At 44.2% G+C, this 17,819-nt stretch overlaps 1 protein-coding gene across 3 annotated transcripts in view; it reads right to left on the reverse strand.

Annotated features, from left to right (window-relative positions):
- Positions 1-17,819, reverse strand: part of LOC105470303 (F-box protein 40) — a 35,108-nt gene that overhangs the window by 11,447 nt on the left and 5,842 nt on the right. Inside the window, exon 2 of one of the 3 annotated variants that reach the window (XM_011722156.3) lies at positions 13,806-13,907. The exons of the other annotated variants lie outside the window; for them this stretch is intronic. The gene's annotated coding sequence lies outside the window, so the exon portion shown is untranslated. The remainder of the gene's footprint in view (positions 1-13,805; positions 13,908-17,819) is intronic. 3 annotated transcript variants of the gene reach the window in all.

Genomic DNA, 17,819 nt, shown 5'->3' on the forward strand with positions numbered 1-17,819 from the left:
TCGATCTCTTGACCTCGTGATCCACCCACCTCAGCCTCCCAAAGTGCTGGGATTACAGATGTGAGCCACTGTGCCCGGCCCAAATATTTTTAACTGATACATAATATTTGTGCATGGTTATGGTGTACATGTGATATTTTCTTATATGCATAGAATCTGTAATCATCAAGTCAGGATATTTAGGTCGTCGTCTCAAGTATTTATCATTTCTATGTGTTGGGAACATTTCCAGGACTCTCTTCTAGCTATTTTGAAATATACAATACACTGTTGCTAGCTATAGTCACCTACTTGCTACCAAACACTAAAACTTGTTTTCTCTGTCTGTTCATATCCATTCACCAACCTCTCTTCTTCCCTCTGCCACTATCGTCTACACCCTTCCCAGGCTCTGGTAACTATCATTCACTCTCTACCTCCATGAGATCAACTTTTTTAGCTCCCACATATGAACGAGAACATGCAATATGTATCTTTCTATGTCTGGCTTTAAGACCTCTGCTCATTTTTGAACAAGGATCCTTTTAATGTCAATTTATTCTATTTGATTGTCAAGTCTTTTTAGCCTCTTTAATCTGGAACAGTCCCCCACATTTTCTTTTTCAGGAGAAACAGCCTTAAATCACAAGGAAATTATAGTGTGGTTCATTCATTTTATTAGTTCCTCCACTCATTCATTTATTCAACAAACATTTGTTGATTACCTACTACTACTTGCCAGTAAGTGAGCATAAGAGTCACCTGGATGGCTTGTTACAATCTTAAACACTATTGTTCATTAGAGTCAGCTGTGATGCTTGCTAGCCCTATAGATCTGCACTGTTCAATATGATAGTCACCAGCCACATGTGGCTATTTAAATTTAATCAAAATGCAATAAAATGAATAATTCAGTTTCTCAATCACGTTAGCCACATTTCAAGTGCTCTATTGCCATGTGTGGCTAGTAGCTCATCTTTAGGACAATACAGAATAGAACATTCCCATCTTCACAAAAAGTTCCACTGCCACAGATGCTGGCTGTACCTCTGGACCTGAGGGAAGGATGTACTCCTGGAATTTACATGCTTAACACACTCCCCGTCCGAGTCTTACGCCCATTAATAAATGAGAACCCTTGTTCTGGACCCCACTGGGGCTACTGAGTGTGAAAGATGAATCACAGTAGAGTGCTCTATACTCCTAATAGCCCTAGTCAGGGGCCGGGGGAGAAGTCGCAAACAGAAGCATCAAAAAGGGTCAGGGCCAGCAGAAGATAAACAAAGGTGTTAAAGCCAGAGAAGGAGAGGAGCACAGCGGGGTGGCTGAGAGGGTTGGACTGTGCTGTGGTCTGAATGTTTATGTCCCCCCCAAATCCACATGTGGAAATCTAATTCCCAATGTGGGGGTGTCTGGTGGTGGGGCCTTCGAGAAGTGATTATGTTAGAGGAAGTTCTGCTTACCAGGCCTCTGGTTTAATAAGACATGACCAGAGTGACTCCATCTTAAAGTGAATAGCGAGGCACTCACAAGACACCGGTAAGGTTAATACTTAGGGTCTAAAAATAGCTACATCGCAAGGTGACCACACTTAAAATTACAGAATATTTATGGCCAGACAAAACTTCTCCCACCAAGCCTACAAAGCATCCAGATGTCCTGAGAGGGCAGCCCTCTTTACTTAAAGATAATGTTAATGAGCAAGCTGAGGTTAAAAGATTGATGGTCTTTGGTCTTTGATAACACTGACAGCCACTACCTTTAGTGAACACATCTGCACGTTTCCAGTTTAATTTAGCTCCTTATAGTTTCCTTACAGTTTCTTTCTTTTTCTTTCTTTTTTTTTTTTTGCAACAGAGTCTCTCTCTGTTGCTTTGTTGACCAGGCTGGAGTGCAGTGGCACTATCTAACTGCAACCTCCGCCTCCCGGGTTCAAATGATTCTCCCACCTCAACTTCCCCAGTATCTGGGATTAAAGGCACATACCACCATGCCCCGCTAATTTAATATTTTTAGAAGAGATGGGGTTTTGCCATGTTGACCAGGCTGGTTTCAAACTCCTGACCTCAAGTAATCTGCTCTCCTCGGGTTTCTTATAAGTAGAGACACTAACAAAAGAGGGAGCATTCCTCCTTCAGCTGCAGATGCCCTAGTCTGCAACTGAGTAGTTTCCAACAAATGTGCTACCTTTTTTTTTTTGTTTTTGAGATGCTCTCTCTGTTGCCCAGGCTGGAGTGCGGTGGCACGGTCTTGGCTCACCGCAACCTCCGCCTCCCAGATTCAAGTGATTCTCCTGCCTTAGCCTCTTGAGTAGCTGGGACTACAGGCATGTGCCACTACACCCAGCAAAATTTTTGTGGGGGTTTCATCGTTTTAGCCAGGATAGTCTCGATCTCCTGACCTCGAGATTCACCCGCCTCGGGCTCCCAAAGTGCTGGGATTACAGGCATAAGCCACTGAGCCTGGCAAATGTGCTTCTTTCACGTGCCTCAAATCCTTTCCTGTGAGAATCCAAGAACCCACTCTTGGTGTCTGGATCATGACCCTCTTTTCCCGCAACATCTTTCTGGTGTCCTTGTGTGGGGATTGACAATAAGAAGAGACTCCCACTCAGAAGGAAAACAGTCTGTGCAGCATTAATTGGCCGACTTTGGGTAAGTAGGGCTCATTTTAGAGTTATTAAGCCATTCCAGGGGACAAGGATGCTTGTCCACTGCTGCTTGGATTTGAAGCCCAGGGCCCAAGGAGTTAAAAGCCCCAGGGTTTATTTGGGAAAATGGATTTGGCCCTATGAGATGTTTGCCACTATCTTCTTGGGAGTAATCCACCTTGTGCTCTCTGTTGCTGGCCTGAGTGTCCTGCTTCTTGTTTCCTGTTGGCTTTCTGCCTTTGTTTCACAGAAGCCCTGAGGCTGCCACAGAAAGGATGGCCCAAACAGTTTAGCATATTCTTTTTTCTTTTTTTTTTTTTTTTGAGACAGAGTCTCTCTCTATCAGGCTGGAGTGGAGTGGTGCGATCTCCCTCTCGGCTCACTGCAACCTCCACCTCTTGGGTTCAAGCAATCCTCCTGCCTCAGCCTCCTGAGTAGCTAGGATTACAGGCATTCACCACCACGCCTGTTTAATTTTTTATTGAGACGGAGTCTCGCTCTGTCACCAGACTGGAATGCAGTGGCACAATCTCGGCTCATTGCAACCTCCGCCTTCTGGGTTCAAGCGATTCTCCTGCCTCAGCCTCCCAAGTAGCTGGGACTACAGGCACGTGCCCGCACACCCAGCTAATTTTTGTGTTTTTAATAGAGACAGGGTTTCACCATGTTGGCCAGGATGGTCTGGATCTCTTGACCTCGTGATCCACCCACCTCGGCCTCCCAAAGTGCTGGGATTACAGGCATGAGTCACCATGCCCGGTCTAATTTTTGTATTTTTAGTAGAGACAGGGTTTTACCATGTTGGCCAGGCTGGTCTTGAACTCCTGACCTCAAGTGATCCACCCACCTTAGCCTCCCAAAGTGTTGGGATTACAGGCATGAGCCACCACGCCCAGCCACCAAATAGTTTAGCTTTTACTTTCCTTGCCTCTCCTCTGACTTAATTCATCACTTGTCTGAGGGACACTGGAAACAAGAAGTCGCTCAGGATCTAGTCTTTTTGTACCTTAATTATTGGAAGAGATGGGCAAAAACTTCTCCATTGCTGCAGTTACAAGTTGAAGTGTGGTATTTAACAGCCATATGTGACAAGATTAGAAATGCCCTTCAAGCAAAAGCCTCTCTTATGTCTGTCCCTGCAAACAATTAGCCCCAGAATGGAGGACAGGAGACTTTTTCTTAACAGTTTTCTCTTATCTGTTAATCAGAAGATCATCTTTCATTGGCTGGTCACGGACAGCTGGGCCCTGTTTCCTAGACCCAGAATGTCATTTTTGCCCTGAAATAGTTTTGTCACGGGATCCCAAGTTACAGCTTGCCCACTTCCCTTGTTTGGTTCAACATCTTTTTTTTGCTGGGTTCCTCGTGGCATTGCCTCAGGTGACCATGAGTCTGCCTACTTGTTCTTATTATCTGATATGAACAAGGGGACACTACTGGCTCCAGGAGTTCCTCCCTTGGCCAAATTGGCACTAAGAATTCTCTTGTCCCTTTTAGTGGAGCTCAGCTGGAGGCAGTACAATCTTGCCGACAAGGAGTGGTATTCAGCACCTTCAGTCCTGGTATACCAGTTCTCATGCCGTATCTGTCCTGAAGAGCTCACTGCTAGGGTGCATTTTAACCTATTAGGGAAGGTTTAAATTGGATGGGCTTAAGATGATTTTTTTTTTTTTTTAATATAACACTGGTCCCAATATCCTTTGAGAGGACCAGAAAGGTGGACCTCCGGTGTTACAGCGGCCCCAAACACTATACCTCGGCTTGATTTGTTTTGTAGAAGGGAAACTAAGTGTGGAGAAATACTCTATGTGCAGGCCTTCCTAATGGTTAGCCAGGATAAGGATTTAAAATACGTTTGTATATGCTTGATAGAAGGAAAGAAAAATGAGGGACTAGACATAATTCATGACCACTTATGTAAGTGCCTCCTAATCCCAGGCTTCCCCCAGCTGGTCCTGGACTCCCCACTGTAAGTTCAAGTGCTCCGGAGGAACAAAGTCAGACTCCTAGTTCCCCAGAAGTATCCAAAGTATTATTAACCCCTCCTAGTTATTTGGGGATGTCTGATGTCCTGCCATCACCTCCTCCTTACCCTTCAAGCCCTGTCTTACATTCATTACCCAAAGAGCCGAGCCCCACTAGCACCACTCTCAGTGGGGCCTCTTACCAGCTGTCAAAGTTGACTCTTTGCTCTCTTCAGGAGTTGGCAGATGGTGACGGGGCACTCTATGGGTATATGTGCCTGACAGCCTTATACCTTTTCTGTGCCTGACAGCCTTACACCAGGAAAAATTCAGCTGGTTTTTAGAGGGTCTAGGAAAATTCATAGATGAATTTGAGAGACTAACACTGACATATGAATTAACCTGGCAAGATTTGCATATACTTCTGTCTACCTGCTTCGCAGAAGAAGAAAAGCAGCATATTAGGGGAGCTGTTAAAGCATATGAAGATGGAGGGGCAGCCTGCAACCAGGGACATGACATCTATCCAGTAGGAGGCACAGCAGTGCCTGACTGGGACCTAAATAGGAGTTATTAAGAGGAAGTAAGTTTGGGCAGCCAAGGTGGGCAGCTCACTTGAGGCCAGGAGTTTGATACCAGCCTGGGCAATGTGGTGAAACCCTGTCTCTACTAAAAACACAAAAATTAGCCATACCTGGTGGTATGTGCCTGTGGTCCCAGCTACTTGGGAAGCTGAGCCAGGAGAACTCACCCGAATCTGGGAGGCGGAGGTTGCAGTGAGCCAAGATCTTGCCACTGCACCCCAGCCTGGGCAACAGAGTAAGACTCCATCTTGAGGAAAAAAACAACAACAAAAAAAGGAAGTAAGAACCTAGAGAGGAGAAACCATATGATTAATTGCCTCCTTGAAGCAATGAGATTTGTGATAAAGCCTGTTAATTATGGTAAAGTCAGGGAAATTACTCAGGGAAAGGATGAAAACCCAACCTTGTTCCAAGGGCACTTAATTGAGACCTTGAGGAAACATATTAACACTGACCCTGACTCCAAGGAGGTACAGGCATTGCTAGGAGTTCATTTCATAACCCAGTCTGCTCCTGATATCTGCAGGAAGCTACAAAAGCAACCTTAGGCCCCCAGACTTCCATAAATCAGCTTTTAGACATGACTTTTACAGTTTTCAATGGGCAAGATAGGGCAGAGGAAGCAGAGAAAGTAAAGCAAACCTCCCAAAAGGCCCAGCTTTTAGCTGCAGCTTTGAGCTCTCTATCCCTTCAGAGTCAGCCCCTTATCCCCCAAGCCCTGCCAGAGGAAGTGAGCAGGCAGAAAGCCCCATTCTGGGCCTCTGAGCCACTGTGCCCTGGGCCACTGTGCCCTGGGTGTAAACCAATGTGTTTTCTGTAAGGAGGTTGGTCACTGGAAGAGGGAATGGCCTGTGCTCCCAAGAGAGTTGTTGGCTCCTGAACCCATAATGGCCCAGCAGACCTAAGAGTGACCGGCCCCAGACTTCACACCTCAGTTCCTGTTGGACAATTAGCCATTGCTCTCGAGGAGCCTCAGGTGACTCTTGAAGTGGCAGATAAGATTATTAATTTATTATTCAATACGGGAGCAGTTTACTTTGTTCTGACCCAGCATAATGGAGCCTGTCTTCTCATAGCTGTACGGGCATTGAATTGCCACTTTCCTTATTCTTTAAGCTGTCCTTCAGGGACTCTTGTTTTCTTGCATGGCTTTTTAGCACTACCTGCATGTCCTACCCCTTACTGGGGAGGAATTTATTGATTCGGTTGCAAGCCATGGTTACCTTTGGAGAGCATAAAGCAAACGAGTGTTACTTTTGTTCCTGTCCCCTGAGGAGAGAAAAAAGGAAGATAAGGATATATTTTTCTGCACCTAATGCATCCAGATCCACGACCTCTGTTTGCCCTTGAATGGAATGATTCAGATACTCATTCAACCTCACAACTAACCTGGACAGTTCTCCCTCAAGGGCTGCGGGATAACCCACACTTGTCTGGAAATGCTCTAGCTAAGGACTTGAAGAATCTACAACTGCAAAAGGGCACAATTATCTAGTATGTAGATGATTTGCTCATTGCTAGCCCAACTAAAGAGAACTCAGATAATACTACTGTTAAATTGCTAAATTTCCTGGGAACTAGTGGATAGAGGGTGTCACCACACAAGGCTCAGATTTCTACTCAGAAAGTCAAATATTTTGGATATGTCTTTTTTTATATTTTTTATTATTTACTATTTGTTTCTCTTTTTCTTATTTGTAACACTCCTCCAGAATCAATTTGGGATATATCTTAACCTCTGGTACCCAAGCAATAGCCTCAGAATGGAAGGAAGCTCATTCAAGAGCCCCAGACCAAGAAACCAATGTGGGCCTTTTTAGGAATGACTGGGTTCTGCCACTTATGAGTGCCTGGATTTGGGCAAACATTTCAAGCTTCTATGTGAGGTTCTATAAAGGACAGATTTAAAACCCTTTGATTGGAATGAGAATTGCAGACAAAACTTCAATACTGTCAAAGTGAAATTGGGCTCTGCTCCAGCCTTAGGAATCCCCAACTTGGATAAGCCATTTTTCCTTTATGTGGCCAAAAAGCAAGGTATGGTCTTGGATGTTCTTGTCCAAAAATTGGGGAGTATTCCACAGCCAGTAGCCTACTTTTCTAAGCAACTAGACCATGTGGCTTCTGCATGGCCTGGATGCCTTGGGGCTGTTGCAGCTACTGCTCTTCTGGTAGATGAAGCTAATACACTAACATTAGGACAGCACCTGGAGGTTTTGATCGCACACCAAGTCCAGGGGTTCCTAGAGGCTAAAGGGCACCAGTGGATGATGGGAGGATGTTTATTAAAGCATCAGACCTTACTGTTAGACACACCAGACATAACTCTTGAAATTCGCCAAGTAAACCCAGCTGCTTGTCTGCCAGAGTCCACAGACGCTGTAAACCATTCCTGCCTACAGGTTACGGAGCAATTTATTCTAGCAGGCCAAACTTAAGTGATGAGCCCCTTAACAATCCTGAGGCAGAATGGTTTACAGATGGAAGCTGAGCTAATTGCTCTTACTAGGGCCCTGCAATTGGAAAAGGATGTAAAAATTAACATTTATGATGATTCCAAGTATGCCTTTTTAATGCTTCATGGTCATGCCAACATTTGGAAAGAGTGGGGACACCTGACCGCTAAGGACTCCCCCAGAAAACATCACTCAGATATTTTGAGCTTGTTAGATGCTGCTTTACTGCCAAAGGAAATGGCTGTAATTCATTGCAGAGCACATTTTGATGATATTATTAAAGGAAATGCCCTTGCAGATGTAGGGGCCAAGGCCACTGCACTAAAAGAGCCAGTTACGCTTATGGGCATCCTAGTGCCCGCAGCCCCAGATATAGCTGAGCCAGTGTACTCCAAAGAAGAACAAAAATGAGCCAGGGATCACGATTTGGCCCAGGCCCCCTCTGGCTGGCTAATAGTAATAAATTACTAATGCCAAGTGTCAATCAGTGGAAAATAGTTAAGCATTTTCATAATTCCACTCATTTGGGAAGGGATTCTTTATTTCAGTTGATACCTTATTTATTTATGGGAAAACTTTTCAAGATACTAAAACAGATGACTTGAGCCTGAAAGCTCTGTGCCCAAAATAACCCAAACAGCCAGGCATTGCCCCCATCTCTAGTTAAACCTGTCCAACATAGAGGAATCTATCTGGGTGAAGTCTGGCAACTAGACTTTATTTAAATGCCTCTCTGTAGGGGATTCAATTATTTACTGGTGTTTATTATTACCTTCACTGGTTAGGTTAAGGCTTTACCCCACTTGATCCAAAAGAGCTTTAGAGGTCTCGGCCCAGCACGGTGGCTCATGCCTGTAATCCCAGCACTTTGGGAAGCTGAGATGGCTGGATCACAAGGCCAGGAGATCGAGACCACCCTGGCTAACACAGTGAAACCCCGTCTCTACTAAAAATACAAAAAATTAGCCGGGCGCGGTTGTGGGCGCCTGTAGTCCCAGCTACTCGGGAGGCTGAGGCAGGAGAATGGCGTGAATCCGGGAGGTAGAGCTTGCAGTGAGCCGAGATCATGCCACTGCACTCCAGCCTGGGCGACAGAGCGAGACTTCATCTCAAAAAAAAAAAAAAAAAAAAAAGAGCCTTAGAGGTCTCTAAATTTTTTTTTTTTTTTGAGATGGAGTTTCACTCTTGTCACCCAAGCTGGAGTGCAGTGGCATGATCTCGGCTCACTGCAACCTCTACCTCCTGAGTTCAAGCGACTCTCCTGCCTCAGCCTTCCAAGTAACTGGGACTACAGGCATGCACCACTACACCCAGCCAATTTTTGTATTTTTAGTAGATACAGGGTTTCACCATATTGGCCAGGCTAGTCTGAAATTTTGACCTCAGGTGATCCGCCTGCCTAGGCCTTTCAAAGTGCTGGGATTACAGGCGTGAGCCACCACACCACACCTATCTAAAAGTTTATTAAAAGAAATAATTCCTCAGTTCGGGTTATCTGAAAGACGGCAAAGTAGCTATGGCCCCTCTTTCACGGCAGGCATAACCCAATATCTATCCTTGGCATTGGGAATCCAATATCATCTTCGTTCTGCATGGAGACCCCAATCCTCTGGAAAGGTGGAAAGGGTTAATCATAAGCCAAAGAGGACTCTAGCTAAATTTTGCCAGGAAACATCAGAGACCTGGCTATCTCTATTGCCTGTAGCTTTACGGCAGGTTTGAGCTGCTCCAAAGGGAAACTTATAATTAAGTCCTTTTGAATTAACATAAGGAAGCCCTTTCCTAACTGCAAATCTCCTAATAGATGAAATGATTCATTAATTACAAAAATATGTCATCAATCTAGGACAAATGCAAAACGCACTGTGTGAATATGGATATAAAAGGCTTTCCCTCCCCACGTGAGAGGAAAATTCTGTTTCAGTTCAACTAGGGTATTTAACCTTACTAAAGACATAAATGGAAGGGTCTCTAGCGACCAGCTTTCCCCAATGTGGAAAGGACCATATCAAGTGCTCTGAGCACTCCAATAGCAGTTAAACTGCAAGGGATTCACAGTTAGGTACATTTGTCTTGAATTAAACCTGTTTCTTATGAAGCCCCACAAGCTACCAACACCCAGTCTGCTAATCTAGTCTACTCTTGTGAGCCAGTAAAAGGTCTACACTTCCTCTTCAGGAGAAATCCTTGGAAGTTTCTTCTTACAACGTGATGCTCTGGATAAGCTTGGGGGCAAGGTTAGTTTTCCTGATCCTCCTCCTGGTCATCTTTTACTTTTACTGGTATGAGTCTGTCCCAGCTGTGGGTAAGCAATATCTATGCCCTTACAGGATGTAACTATAGAATACAGCTTCTCTTTTATTCGTATCTGTTTTGGGGCTTCTGTCCTTCCTTTCACTATTGCTGGAGGTTCAAATCTTTTCTTACAATGGGCACAGGACTACGCCAATGTTCTCTTGCTGGATTTGTGAGCTATTGCCCTTCTCTAGCACCTCAGGCTTGCCCTGGTGGATATCCCCCACACAGGACATGCTTAGGTAACTTACAGAATACTTAGAGGGACTTAAATAATGGATAGGAGCACAAATATCTGGCCTGACTTGGAACAATGTAACCCAATGGCCAGTTAATAACACTTTTAGCAATTCTGGGCATAGGAAGCCATTCTCAGCAAATGAGACCACAGAAAAGTTTCTTGCACTGGGTACCTCCTTTCTAGACCCAAAGATAAACATCCGAACTAAAAAGCTCAAAAACTCCAGTTTTGAAAAATGATTTCTTCAAATTTGGGATGGTTTTATATGACTAACCACCTCTGCAGCACACCTAAGTCAGGTAGTCCCATTGTGTTAGGAACAATGGAATCACTCCCTTGATGCTTTGACAAATGCTACTTGTGTCATGGGATGGATTCCTGCAAGACAATGCCAACATACCATAGTCCTGCAACAAATGGACTTATCTGCTACGTGAAGCTTATCTTGACCCTGGGTCACTGGACAAAGACTATTTTAAAAAGCCAGCTGGGCCGGCCTAGTGGCTCATGCCTGTAATCTGAGCACTTTCAGCACTTTGGGAGGCCGAGGTGGATGAATCACTTGAGGTCAGGAATTTCAGACATCTGTAATTATCCGGGTGTGGTAGTGTGCACCAGTAATCCCAGCTACTTGGGAGGCTGAGGCAGGAGAATTGCTTGAATCCAGGAAGTGGAGGTTGCCGTGAGCCGAGATCATGCCACCGCATTCCAGCCTCGGCAACAGAGTGAGACCACGTCAAAAAAAAAAAAAAAAGCCAGCCAACCTTCTCCACATAACCAGCATATGGGCCAGATCCATTTTTCGTGGGTATAACCACTTGGCCTCACTCTTTCTACCATCTATTAGATCAGAAGATGCTATCTGGCATGTTGAGGCCATTGTCAATGATACCCAATGGGGTTTAAGTAACAGCCTGTGAGATACATCTTTTATAAATGCTGAAATGTATTATATGCGTAAGGCTGTCACGCAAAACAGAATGTCACTAGATACTCTGACTGCAGCACAGGGAGGAACCTGTGCTATTATCAGAACTAAATATTGTATATATATCTCAAATAACTCAGACAGTATTTATTTGACCCTCCAGATATAAATCAACAAATTAAAGCCATCTCTAATCGCACACTGTCTTTAGATAATGACTAGCATCATGGTTTGGGTCAGGGCCATCATGGTGGAAAAAGTTCCATTTGTTACCCTGGCTATAATAATTGGAATAGGCATAGCTTTACATTGTGGATTTTATTGTTGCTGCACATTTTGTATGTTTTGCATGGTCCTATTCTTATTATTAATCCTTAATTCACAACGTATGGTACTCATATATCATGATTTATAATTATAACTATAATTCTTATATATAACTTTCTGTGTTTATAGAAACTTTTTTTTGTATGACTTTCTATGTTTATATATAACTTTCTATGTTTCAGGATATCAACTTATGAGTGATCTACAAACCTACAGACCTATTGCTCCTCCAGTCAACTGCAACAGCTTCAAGCTACCTCTGGTTAAGACCCCTCCCAGCATGACAGGTCCCTTAAAGTTAGGCAGGGTTAATATCAATGACCTTTCTCAGCAGGAAGAGGTTCCAGAAGACTGACCCCCACCCTTCAGTGTCCCTTAGGATTAAGAGTCCACTTGTGACAGAAGGGGAAAATATGTTAGAGGAACCCCTACTTATCAGGCCTCTGGCTTAATAAAACATGACCAGAGCCGGACATGGTGGCCCACACCTGTAATCCCAGTACTTTGGGAGGCCAAGGCGGGCAGATCACAAGGTCAGGAGATCGAGACCATTCTGGCTAACACAGTGAAACCCCATCTCTACTAAAAATACAAAAAATTAGTTGGGCGTGGTGGCACACACCTTTAGTCCCAGCTCCTCTGGAGGCTGAGGCAGGAGAATTGCTTGAACTGGGGAGGTGGAGGTTGCAGTGAGCAGAGATCATGTCACTGCACTCCAGCCTGGGCAACAGAGCGAGACTCCATCTCAATAAACTACCATCAGAGTGAACAGGCAACCTACAGAATGGGAGAAAATTTTTGCAATCTACCCATCTGACAAAGGGCTAATATCCAGAATCTACAAAGAACTTAAACAAATTTACAAGAAAAAATCAAACAACCCCATCAAAAAGTGGGTGAAGGATATGAACAGACATTTCTCAAAAGAAGACACTTATGCAGCCAACAGACACATGAAAAAATGCTCATCATCACTGGCCATCAGAGAAATGCAAATCAAAACCACAATGAGATACCATCTCACACCTGTCAGAGTGGTGATCATTAAAAAGTCAGGAAACAACAGGTGCTGGAAAGGATGTGGAGAAACAGGAAAACTTTTACACTGTTGGTGGGACTGTAAACTAGTTCAACCATTGTGGAAGACAGTGTGGTGATTCCTCAAGGATCTAGAACTAGAAATACCATTTGACCCAGCCATCCCATTACTGCGTATATACCCAAAGGATTATAAGTCATGCTGCTATAAAGACACATGCACATGTATGTTTATTGTGGCACTATTCACAATAGCAAAGACTTGAAACCAACCCAAATGTCTATCAGTGGTAGACTGGTTTACAAAAATGTGGCACATACACACCATGGAGTACTATGCAGCCATAAAAAAGGATGAGTTCATGTCCTTTGTAGGAACATGGATGAAGCTGGAAACCATCATTCTCAGCAAACTATTGCAAGGGCAGAAAACCAAACACCACATGTTCTCACTCACAGGTGTGAATTGAACAATCAGAACACTTGGACACAGGGTGGGGAACACCACACACCAGGGCCTGTCGTGGGGTAGAGGAAGGGGGGAGGGAGAGCATTAGGAGATATACCTAATGTAAATGACGAGTTGATGGGTGCAGCACACCAACATGACACATGTATACATATGTAACAAACCTGCATGTTGTGGACATGTACCCTAGAACTTAAAGTATAATAATAATAAAAAAAACATGACCAAAGTGATGTCATCTTTAAGCGAATAGTGAGGCACCCACAAGGCACCTGTAGGGTTAATACTTATGATCTGAAAATAGCCACATCCCAAGCTGACCACCACTTATAATTACAGAATATTTATGGCCAGACAAAACATCTCTCACCAAGCCTACAGAATGTCCATATGTCCCGAGAGTGTAGCCCTCTTTACTTAAAGATAACGTTAATGAGCAAGTTCAGGTTAAAGTATTGATGGTCATCGATAACACTGACAGCCACTACCTTTAGTGAGCACATCGGAGCACGTCTGCACATTCCAAGTTAACTTACCTCTTTATAGTTTCTTATAAGTACAGAGGCTAACAAAAGATGGAGCACTCCTCCTCTTGCTGAGGATGTCCTAGTCTGTAACAGAGTAGTTTCCAATAAACTTGCTCTTTCACTGTGCTCTGTGACTTGCCTCAAATTCTTTCCTGTGAGAATCTAAGAATTCGCTCTTGGGGTCTGGATCAGGGCACTCTTTTCTGGCAACAATTAAGACATCACAGTAAAACCCTCATGAATAGAACTAGTGCCCTTATAAAAGAAGCCCGAGAGATCCTTTGTGCCTTCTACCACATGAGGACAGGAGTAAAAGTTGGCAGTCTGTGACCCAAGAAGGCCCTTACCAGACACGGAATCTGCTGGCATCTTGATCTTGGCTTTTCCAGTCTCCAAATAGTTTCTGTTGTCTGTAAGCTGCCCAGTCTAGAATCTTTTGTTAGAGAAGCCTGAATGGACAAAAATGGACTGTGTTGGAGCAGAATAGGATCCAGCAGGAAACACATCTTTTGGGTCCAAGAGTCCAGCTACTGATCTCTTAACATGCAATGTAATGTGCAGGTGGATTCCTGCCATATTCCAGTCACTTTTGGAAAAAAAGAGTCCATTATGGACTTTCTGTGGACATTTTTAAATATTAGGCTAAAGTATCTGGAATTATTTGATACACAGTAGGGAGCCATTTAACACTGTAATTGGGGTGTTAAGTAGGAGTACTGGAGGAATAAATGGAGTAGGAAGACCTAGAGTTAGATACTGCTGTGTGGAGAATGCGATGGAAGCTTGGATGGGTGAGACTGATGACAGTAAAAATAGTCAAGATGAGACACACAGAAGACATTACAAAGGGAGAATCACATTTTTATTTCCAGCTGGGATGGCAAAAAAGGAAACAAAGTTGATGCCAAGATTTCAAACCAGGGAGAAAGAATGTTGGCTATAATTTTTGAGAAAAATAGAGATCTAAAGAGGGAACAATTTGGGGAGGAAAGATGGGTCCTGCAAGTTTAATACAAGATGCTTGAGAGGGTGATAGATCTCATGGATGGGAAGATGAGGGACTGGAATGTGGAGATGCAGATTTGAGAAGTATCCACTTGCAAGTGAGAGAGGAAGCCGTATGTGGGGAAGTAAAAACACAGAATAGAAACTGAAGCCATGAATTACATAGCCAAGTATGGTGGCTTTGGGGGAAATTAGGAAGAAGTAGAACCAGAGAAGGAGAGACCAGAGAGCTAAAAGAGTCAGGATTATGTTGTCACAGATGCAAAGGAAAGAGTGAGCTACAGCCTCAAGTGATACTGCCAAGTTAAGAACAATGATGACAATGCTACTGCTTATGGGAGGTCCCCAAAGAGCTCTTGCCAGAGCAAGTGTGGCATTTTAGCTGTGCAGTGTGACCCTTAGCCATTGAAAATGTGTTGTTTGCTGATAGAGGAAGGAAAGCTAGTAAGCATATACTCCATTGTTGGCAGGGCCTGTCCTGGCTGAGAGAATGTGACCATCTATTTTTATTCAGAAGATAAATTCACCAATGAGGACAAAGTCTGGATAATTCAGAGTCCCCTGCTGGTTTTTAGATGGGAAAGAAGGGGAAAATCACAAATGGAATAAGGCTCTGTGAAAAAAGCTACCAGCTCCAGGAATGTCTAACTTCATATTTGCCATGCTGTTCTGTCATTAAGTTGAGCTCAGTTCCTGGGAAGGAAAAGAAGGGCTGGCTAGTTCTGTGTGCTTCCATGTGTGCGGTGAGAACTCTGCCCCAGCAGCAGGAATGTGTCTGGCTGGAGGCATACTGGTGATTAACTCTTAAGCTCAATCATTTCTTATCCTTCAGCACTATGGAATATGGTTCTTGGGAATAGTATTTTCTTGGGAACCGTATTATTGAAGCTGGAAACATTTATGGTACAGCCTTATTGCTCTCCAGCTCTTTGAAGTTACTTGAAAATTTCCCTTTAAGGGATAACAAAGATGCTTTTGGTTTTTTTCATGTTGCTATTTAAAGATCTCCTACCAGGCTTTGGAGCTACACCTGACGAGTGACTGAGAGAGGACGTGTGCAGAGCAGAAAGGCGTGGTGAGTAGAGACCACTCCAGAGAAGTTTGCCAGTGAAAGGAAGGGGGAAGATGAAATAGCCTCACATCTGTGAACAAATCACATCTGAGCCTTTTGTTGTATATGTGGGGGAAATTGTTCTCACTGAGATAAGGGTCAATCTGGAACTCTCGATAGTCTAATCATGACTGGGTAAGTGGGATGACCAATTTGTCCTGGTTTGCTTGGGACTCTCCTGGTTTACCACTGAAAGTCCCATGTCCCAGAAAATGCCTGAGTCCTGGGCAAACTTGGACAGTTGATTGATCACCTTAAGTAGGAGCCAACTGGTGTTGCCCCAAAATGATCAAATTAGATATATCATTGGTTGCCTTGCAATAGAAGATGCCCTGTTCTCCCAATCTTCTCTGCTCCTGTGCACAGTAACAGGATCCTTATCCTCCATGGGGTTTGTCTGACTTTCCTAGATTGACAGATTTCTCTGAGTTTTGGGTGTTATGGAGGCAGAGAAATGAAATATTAGTGCCTTTCCTATGCTTTTACATAACACCTCATTTAATTCCCACAACAACCATGTGAGGTGGGTACTACCATTTCCAATTTACGAATAAGGATTCTGAAGCACAAAGAGGCCTAGGCCTTTCTGTCTTCAAACTCCATACTCTTTGCTACATCACACTTGTCCCTCAGAGACCCACAGAGACACAGGTGTTTGATCCACATGGTCTGGGGAAAATGCAAGCCCATTGCTAGAGATGGGGCATAGAATAGTGTCCACATATATTGATCTTTTCAGGTTGTAAAGGAGCCAGATGCCCTTCCTTAGGAAGCACCTCCATCCTTATGGTGATTTTTTTGGTACTTCTTTGGATCATATCCCATACTGTGCCCTCTCTGGGCAGAGAAAACAAGAGGAGCATCCAGGCCCAATGGCTTTGCATTTCAGAGGATACAAATGTGAAAGGGAAGGTTGTAGGGTTAAAAAATATGCACTACGTAGGTCAGGTGCTGTGGCTTATGTCTACAATCCTAGCACATTGGGAGGCCGAGGTGGGAGATTGCTTGAGCTCAGGAGATTGAGACCAGCCTGGGCAACATAGCAAGACCTTGTCTCTACTAAAAAAAAAAAAAAAAAAAGCCAAGTGTGGCCAAGTGTGACACATGTCTGTAGTCTTACCTACTTGGAGGGCTGCCACGGGAGGACTGCTTGAGCCTGGGAGATTGAGGCTGCAGTGAGCTGTGATCATGCGACTGCACTCCAGCCTGGGCACCAGAGTGAGACTTCGTCTCAACAACAAAAATATATATATATATATACACACATATATATGTGTGTGTGTGTGTGTATGCACTACAATATGGTTTCTGATACTTAAAATGAAATATCTACTAGATCAAAGCACTCAGATTATAGAAACTCTTCACTGTGAAAAGGTTGACAAAAATCTATGCCTGAGACAGAGTATGGCTATCCAGGTGTCATTTCCCTTTTAATTTCTATGCCTTGTGTTCACTTTTTTTTTTTTTTTTAAGAATCAGAATCTCGCTCCTGTTACCCAGGCCGGAGTGCAGTGGCAGGATCTTGGCTTACTGCAACCTCCACCTCCTGGGTTGAAGCGACTCTCCTTCCTCAGCCTACTGAGTAGCTGGGATTACAGGTGTGTGCTACCACACCCAGCTAATTTTTGTATTTTTAGTAGAGACGGGGGTTTTGCCATGTTGACCAGGCTGGTCTCGAACTCCTGGCCTCAGGTGATCCACCCACCTCGGCCTCCCAAAGTGCTAGGATTACAGGCATTAGCCACCGCGCCTGGCCCCTGTGTTCACATTTAAATTCTTGCTTCTTGTCTGAAAAAGCAGTATGTTCTATCCTCTTAAAAATGAACAGAAGTTAAATATATGGTCTACACATTTTCTCCAAAATATGAGTGTTAAAGTTCCCCTGTAGGAGACAGCAGTCAAACTAATATAGGTTAGACTTAAGTAGTCCGAAGATCTACATGGAATGTGCTGGATGTAGTTTAAATGAAACACAGGGGCCGGGCGCGGTGGCTCAAGCCTGTAATCCCAGCACTTTGGGAGGCCGAGACGGGCAGATCACGAGGTCAGGAGATCGAGACCATCCTGGCTAACACGGTGAAACGCCGTCTCTACTAAAACATACAAAAAACTAGCCGGGCGAGGTGGCGGGCGCCTGTAGTCCCAGCTACGTGGGAGGCTGAGGCAGGAGAATGGTGTGAACCTGGGAGGCGGAGCTTGCAGTGAGCTGAGATCCGGCCACTGCACTCTAGCCTGGGTGACA

Source organism: Macaca nemestrina, chromosome 2 (assembly GCF_043159975.1).
Source record: "Macaca nemestrina isolate mMacNem1 chromosome 2, mMacNem.hap1, whole genome shotgun sequence".
Lineage (NCBI taxonomy): Eukaryota > Metazoa > Chordata > Mammalia > Primates > Cercopithecidae > Macaca > Macaca nemestrina.